General features: G+C 49.0%; 1 pseudogene; it reads left to right on the top strand.

Annotated features, from left to right (window-relative positions):
- Window positions 1–704: 704 nt before the first annotated feature.
- On the top strand, window positions 705–943 carry LOC139267592 (U2 spliceosomal RNA; annotated as a pseudogene).
- Window positions 944–8,552: the final 7,609 nt, after the last annotated feature.

Below are 8,552 nucleotides of genomic sequence, written 5' to 3'. Positions count from 1 at the left end.
TCGCTCCCTGCCTTTCTTGGGCATAACAACACGATTACCCCATAGCAAACAATCAGATTGAATGGAAAGTTCATCTTTGCGATGGTTGTAAGGTTTGGTCTCATCACACACTTCCCTGGGAATGGCCGACCAATCACCATTAAGGACACAACATTTTACAACTGATAAGATCGGATCCTGGCTGGTCCAGATCCTAAATTGTTGAGCAGTGACAGGCGACCCTTCACTCTCAAAGGCATCCATGACCAACAGTAGGTCTGCGGGCTGTGGCGTTTCCACCTCCGGCGTGGGCAACGGGAAACGGTTCAATGCATCGGCACAATTCTCGGTGCCAGGCCTATGGCGAATGACATAATCATAGGCAGAAATTGTCAGTGGCCACCTCTGGATGCAGGACGACGCAGTGGTATTGATACCTCTATGCTCTGAAAACAAAGATATGAGCGGCCTGTGATCGGTTTCAAACTCGAAACGAAGCCCAAACAGATACTGGTGCATTTTTTTAACCCCATATACGCAGGCTAAATCTTCTTTTTCTACCATGCCGTCGGCTCTTTCCGCTTTCGACGTGCTTCTCGACACGTATGCAACGGGCTGTAGTCTGCCCGACTCATTGGATTGTTGGAGCACGCAACCAACCTCATGTGATGGTGCATCACAGGCCATACCAAACGCTTGCACGGGTCGTAATGTATCAGCAATTTGTTGCTTCTCGGCCTTTTGGCTAAGATCATGCGTAACTGACCTGACAGGGGAGTAACCATCATAACCCCAAGGTGGTTCTCCCTGGATCAGGAAGGTATATGCTTGCTTTTTTGGAAATAGGAGGTGGGTGGGGTGGCTTGACCCATCCACCTCCACGGAGGTGTGTGGGGGACCTGACCCATCCACCTCCATGGCACGAACCTGGTATTGCAGTACTTCCAGGAACGGTGCAGTGGCTCTAGGCCTTTTGGCTAAGAGCATTGGCGCAGAGTGATCCTTGACGTGTGCAAGGTGACCTCTGGCGTTTGTGATTTGACAAAGAATTGGAACGATTGGCTACGAATTTCAAAAAAAAAAAAAAAAATCAGCAATTTGTTGGAACAAAACAGATTTCTAGCCTTCTCAAAGGCCCTGTCTTGAGATACACTGCAAACCCAGTTGTCGCCTTTTCTGCGCAGCATGTGCAGTGGCACTAATAATGTAAGAAATTACCGAAGTTGCTGAGAAGGCAAGGAATGAACGCAGCTCCGTCACATTCTGGGGTCTGGATGCATTTTTGATGGCCTCTGTTTTCGAGTCCGTAGGCCTGATGCCGTCTGCAGCAATCTTCCTTCCCAGGAATTCGACTTCCAGTGCCATAAAGACCCACTTTGAACATTTCAGCCTGAGCCCCACTTTGTTCAGACTACGTAGAACCTCTTCCAGGTTGTGCAGGTGTTCGGCAGTGTCACAACCTGTAACCAGAATGTCGTCTTGGAACATCACGGTTCTGGGGATGGACTTTGGTAAACTCTCCATGGTTCTCTGAAATATGGCTACTGCCGATCGAATTCCGAAAGGACGTCTGTTGTAAATGAACAGCCCTTTATGTGTATTGATGCACGTAATTTTCCCGACGATTCGCCAAGCTCCTGTGTCATATAGGCCGACGTCAGATCCAATTTGGCGAACGACTTTACCCCGGCTAGCGTTGCAACCAGATCATCAGCCTTTGGTAACGGGTAATGATCCTGTTTCAAAACTTGGTTGATCGTAACCTTGTCGTCTCCACAAATCCTGACTGTGCCATCACTCTTCAGCACAGGAACAATGGGACTAGCCCATTTGTTAAATTCAACCGGTGAAATGACCCCTTCACGTTGGAGTCTTTCCAGTTCGATTTTGACCTTCTCCCTCATCATGTATGGGACCACCCGGGCTTTGTGATGGATGGCTCTTGCATTCATAGAAACATACAAATATAGAAAATAGGTGTAGGAGTACGCCATTCAGCCCTTCGAGCCTGCACCGCCATTCAATAAGATCATGGCTGATCATTCCTTCAGTACCCTTTTCCTGCTTTCTCTCCATACCCGTTGATCCCCTTAGCCATAAGGGCCATATCTAACTCGTCCTTGAATATATCCAATGAACTGGAATCAATAACCCTCTGCGGCAGGGAATTCCACAGGTTAACAACTCTGAGTGAAGAAGTTTCTCTTCATCTCAGTCCTAAATGGCCTACCCGTTATCCTAAGACTATGTCCCCTGGTTCTGGACCTCCCCAACATTGGGAACATTCTTCCCGCATCTATACTGTCCAGTCCTGTCAGAATCTTATTCGAGTCCAGGTGGATCTGCAACTTGGTTCCTGTGAAGTTGCCGATGCCCGGTTCAAACAGCGAGGGAAATTTGCTCAGCACTTGAGCACACGAAGCATCATCCACCGATGACAAAGCTTGAATATCGTTCCAGTTCCACTTTATTTTTTCGAGCCAACTCCTGCCGAACAGCATTGGACCATTGCCTGGAACGATCCACAGCGATAGATCATGAACCGCTCTATCGTACGACACCTTGACTGCTGCACTGCCAATCACTGGTATGAGCTCTTTGGTGTAGATACACAATGTTGCATTTACTGGACTCAGCTTGGGTTTCATGGCCTTGGTGTCCCACAGCTTTTCGAAAGTCCTCTGGCTCATAATTCCATAGATACCGGCAATCATTATCTGTTGGTTCTTTGTCAGGAACAAATGTACACTACACACTTCCTCCTCGGGTATCTTGGGTTGCATTGCCAGATACGCTCCGGATCGGTCATCATCATCCACGTGATGAGTCGTAGCACGCTTGCTGAGCTGCGGATACATCTGCTGAAGGTGCCCCATTTTCACACAGCCTCAACAAATATACTGTCTGAAATGGCACTGATGAGGTCGATGATTGCCCCCACACCGCCAATAGGTCAAATCGGATTCGTGCCCAATGACGGACTTCAAGCAGGGACAGGTTTCGCAAACACAGTCGGGTAGGCCCTGCCAGGTGCAACTCTGCCAACCAATGAGACAATCTGGTGCACAGTACTTACTGTGGAGTTCCGACTCTGCGAGAATATTTGCTTTGTACTATCGACCGTGGTCAGGCAAGCCTGGGCGATCGTGATGGCCCTGCTCAGATCCAGCATCTCCGCAGCCAAGAGTTTCCACAGGATCACCTCGTGGTTTATGCCTATTACAAAGACGTCGCACAGCATGTCTTCCAACGTGGTTCCAAACTTACACGGCCTAGCGAGGCGTCTCAGGTCGGCAACAATTTCCGCCACGTCCTGGCCCTCAGAACGAACATGCTTGTAAAAGCGATATCTCGAGATAATGATGCCTTCTTTAGGTTTGAGATGGCCCCGAATCAGAACACACAATACCTCATAGTCCTTGTCCATTGGACGTGCAGGAGAGAGCAGATTCTTTATGAGGCTATAGATTTTTGTAACACACACTGTGAGGAAAACCGCCCTGCGCCTAACTGTGTCAGCGTCTTCATCCATCTTGTTGGCCACGAAGTACTGGTTGAGGCTGTCATGTATTCAACTGTCATTGTAACCCATGTATAAACTGACCTAAATTGTACACCGTGAGAACATTGACCACTAGGTGGTGAACCTGTTGGAGACATTCCTAACCTGGATTTTCAGGAATAAAAGGGGAAGCTCCACCCACCTTCATCACTTCAGTGCTGGCTAATAAAGGTTACTGGTCACAGAGTGACCTTCTCTCAAGTATGGGCCTCGTGTGCATTTATACCGTATAGCAAGGACATATTATTGGCGACGAGAAACTGGATATAAACCACGCTAGCAGCACAGACGAGAGGTATTGTGTTGGTGATGATTGGGACGATTTTATTGAGAGACTGCAGCAAAGTTTCGTCACTAAGGAATGGTTAGGACAAGATTCGGCCGACAAACGCAGGGCTCATCTCCTGACGGTTTGTGGATCCAGGACGTACTCCCTGATGGAGGATCTTCTAGCGCCAGAGAAGCCGGCGGACAAAACTTTTGAAGAGCTCAGAAAGTTGATCGGGGAACACTTTAAACCGGCGAGCAGCAGGCACATGGTGAGACACCGGTTTTACACGCACCGGCGGCGAGAAGGGCAAAGCGTTCCAGACTTCGTGGCAGACCTCCGCCGACTGGCAAGCCTATGTAAGTTCCCAGTTGCATGCAGAGCGGAGATGCTGCAAGACTTTTTTTATTGAGGGCATTGGGCACGCTGGGGTTTTCAGGAAACTGATTGAGACCACTGATTGGGGGTAATGTACTGACGTGGATAAAGAACTGGTTGCAGACAGGAAGCAGAGAGTCGGCATTAATGGGTCCGTTTCAGAATGGCAGGCAGTGACTAATGGAGTGCCGCAGGGTCAGTGCTGGGACCCCAGCTCTTTACAATATATATTCATGATTTAGATGATGGAATTGAGTGTAATATCTCCAAGTTTGCAGATGACACTAAACTGGGTGGCGGTGTGAGCTGTGAGGAGAACGCTAAGAGGCTGCAGGGTGATTTGGACAGGTTAGGCGAGTGGGCAAATACATGGCAGATGCAGTATAATGTGGATAAATGTGAAGTTATCCACATTGGGGGCAAAAACACGAAGGCAGATTATTATCTGAATGGCGGCAGATTAGGAAAATGGGAGGTGAAGCGAGACCTGGGTGTCATGGTTCATCAGTCATTGAAGGTTGGCATGCAGGTACAGCAGGCGGTGAAGGCGGCAAATAGTATGTTGGCCTTCATAGCGAAGGAATTTGAGTATTGGAGCAGCAAAGTCTTACTGCAGTTGTACAGGGCCTTGGTGAGGCCCCATCTGGAATATTGTGTTCAGTTTTGGTCTCCTAATCTGAGGAAGGACGTTCTTGCTATTGAGGGAGTGCAGCGAAGGTTCGCCAGACTGATTCCCGAGATGGCAGGACTGACATATGAGGAGAGACTGGATCGACTGTGCCTGTATTCACTGGAGTTTAGAAGGATGAGAGGGGATCTCATAGAAATATATAAAATTCTGATGGGACTGGACAGATTAGATGCAGGAAGAATGTTCCCGATGTTGGGGAAGTCCAGAACCAGGGGACACAGTCTAAGGATAAGGGATAAGCAATTTAGGACTGAGATGAGGAGGAACTTCTTCACTCAGAGAGTTGTTAACCTATGGAATTCCCTGCTGCAGAAAGTTGTTGATGCCAGTTCATTGGATATATTCAAGAGGGCATTAGATATGGCTATTGCGGCTAAAGGGATCAAGGGGTATGGAGAGAAAGCAGGAACGGGGTACTGAATGAATGATCAGCCATGATCTTATTGAATGGTGGTGCAGGCTCGAAGGACCGGATGGCCTACTCCTGCACCTATTTTCTATGTTTCTCTATTTCAAAGACTTGACCCTGGAAACGGCAGCTTTGATGGCGCAGACATTTATCTCAGGGGAGGAAGAGACCAGAATGATGTTTGACAAACATCTTGGCTTAAATGCAGCAAATGGACAGGGAGTCAACATTGTTAACACGGGACATAGTTCCCCAGGCAGGCAGGGGCAATCGGACATGCCCGAGCATGTAGTCGAACCCAAAGGGGGAATTCAACAGAGACAATGGCTAGCTGAACGGCGATTCATGCCTTCGCAAGGGACAATGCGGCCAGTAATGGGGCCATCAACACCTGTCAATGGTGAGCTTAAGGGCAGTTACAGAGACAGTCAGAGATGATCAACTGGTAATGGGCCTTTTGTTTCCAACAACGGCTCATGTTGGAGGTATGGAGGCAAACACCCAGCCAGAGCTTGCAGATATCAGCAATATACTTGCAGAAACTGGAATGTCAGCGGTCACTTGGCGCATATGTGCAGGAAGCCTGCAGTCAGGTTGATGTACGAGGAGGACGGGGACGATGTAAGCCCGATGGGGCCAAATGGACATTGGGGGAAATCGCTGGAAGCTGAAGTTCAGCGGGTTCATGTGGAGCACATATACAGTTCATACACCAGGACGCCACCGATAATGATGAAAGTGCTTCTCAATGATATCCCAGTTTCAATGGAGCTAGACATAGGGGCCAGCCAGTCCCTGATGAGTATCAAACAGTTCGACAAGTTGTGGGTGTCCAAGGCCAGGAGGCCAAAATTATTGCCGATTGACGCACAGCTACGGACAAATACAAAGGAGATCATTCCGGTGCTAGGCAGCGCCATGGCAGTCGTGACCCACAAAGTTTCGGAGAACAGGTTGCCACTCTGGATTGTCCTGGGGGACGGTCCCACACTACTGGGGAGGAGTTGGCTTGCTTTCATGAACTGGAAATGGGGCGATGTCAATGCAATTTCTTCTGTGGAGCGAGTATCATGCTCACAGGTCCTGGACACATTTGATTCATTGGTACTTTCATGGGGACCAAGGTAGTGATTCACATAAACCCGGACGCCAGGCCAGTACACCACAAGGCCAGAGCTGTGCCGTACGTGATGCGGTAAAAGATAGAAGGCGAATTGGACCGTCTGCTGAAGGAAGGCATCATCTCGCCAGTCGAATTCAGTGACTGGGCGAGCCCGATTGTGCTGGTGCTCAAGGCGGATGGGCCGGTCAGGTTATGTGGTGATTACAAGGCTACCATCAATCGTGTGTCACTCCAAGACCAGTACCTGTTACCGAGAGCGGAGGACTTCTTTGCGACGCTATCCGGTGGCAAACTTTTCTCAAAATTGGACCTGACCTCAGCTTACATGACCCAGGAGCTGGCGAGTGAGTCGAAGAAGCTGACCACCATCACGACACACAAGGGGTTGTTTGAGTACAACAGATGTCCGTTCGGGATTCGCTCGGCCGCCGCGATCTTTCAACGAAATATGGAAAGCCTCCTCAAGTCGATTCCAAGGACGGTGGTTTTTCAAGACGACATCCTCATCACGGGTTGCGATACTGAAGAACACCTTCACAACCTGGAGGAGGTGCTACGCAGACTGGACTGGGTAGGTCTGCGACTGAACAAGGCGAAGTGCGTCTTCCGAGCTCCAGAGGTAAAATTCCTGGGGATGAGGGTAGCAGCAGACGGGATCAAACCTACGGCGTCCAAAACGGAAGTGATCCAGAGAGCACCCAGACCCCGTAACACAACGGAGCTGTGTTCGTTCCTGGGGCTCCTGAACTATTTTGGTAACTTTCTTCCCAAATTGAGCACGCTGTTAGAGCCGCTACACGTGCTCCTATGCAAAGGTCATGATTGGGTCTGGGAGAACAGCCAGGAAAGGGCGTTTGATAGAGCACAATTTGTTATGCTCCAGCAATCTGTTAACGCTGTATGACCAATGTAAGAAACTTGTTTTAATGTGCGATGCGTCGTCCTATGGGGTCAGTTGTGTGTTGCAGCATGCGAATGCTAATAATCAGTTACAGCCGGTAGCTTATGCCTCCAGAAATCTGTCCCAGGCAGAATGGGACTATGGGATGGTAGAAAAGGAAGCGCTTGCATGTGTGTATGCAGTAAAAAAAATGCACCAATACCTGTTTGGCAGGAAATTTGAGCTGGGGACAGATCACAAACCCCTAACGTCCCTTTTGGCCGACAACAAAGCCATAAATGCAAATGCATCAGCCCGCATACAGAGGTGGGCACTCACATTAGTCGCCTATGACTATACAATTCGGCACAGACTGGGCACTGAAAACTGCGCCGATGCACTCAGCAGGCTCCCACTAGCCACCACCGAGGGGCAACCGAGCATGCTGCTGAGATGGTCATGGCTGTTGAAGCTTTCGAAAGCGAAGGCTCACCCGTGACAGCCCGTCAGATCAAAGTCTGGACAAATAGAGACCCGCTACTGTCTTTAGTCAAGAAATGTGTCCTGAATGGGGACTGGGCAGCCATGTACGGGGCATGCCCTGAGGAATTTAAAGCATTTCATGCCCTGGTGGCAGGTAAACCCAGGCATACATACATTACACACATACCACTATCACATTAAACCCAGGAATATATACATTACATACTTACCACTACCACATTTCTTTTTACTCCCCCAACTTGAATGGCCCCTTGTACCACAGTGCTATGGTCAGTTTGCTCATCCTCCCTACAGTCCCTGCTCTTGTCCACACAGGGAGTAAGAACCTCGTACGTGTTGGACAAGTGCAAGAGCTGAGGTTCCTCCATTACTATTTGCTGGGCCCCATTACCTGCCTCCCTCGTAGTCACACTCTCCTGTCCCTGACCACGGACCAAATTGGAATTATTTAACTTCAGGGGTGTGACTCTCTGCTGGAACACAGTGTCCAGGTAACTCCCCCTCTCTGATGTGTTGAAGCTCGGATTCCGGCTCATCAACACGGAGCTGAAATTCCTTGAGCCACCAACACTAACTGTAGATGCGGTCGCCGTGGATCACACTGGTGTTCACCAGCTCTCACATGCTGTAGCAGTAACACATCGCCTCTCATGCCATCTCAAAAGTATTTTATTTAATTAATTAAGTTTTCAAGTTTTGAATGTTTAGTTTGTAATCCGGCTCTTAAATTAAACCAATGCCCAAGAAAAAGAGAGAAA

Source organism: Pristiophorus japonicus, chromosome 7 (genome assembly GCF_044704955.1).
Source record: "Pristiophorus japonicus isolate sPriJap1 chromosome 7, sPriJap1.hap1, whole genome shotgun sequence".
Lineage (NCBI taxonomy): Eukaryota > Metazoa > Chordata > Chondrichthyes > Pristiophoridae > Pristiophorus > Pristiophorus japonicus.
This window is presented reverse-complemented; position numbering and strand designations above follow the sequence as displayed.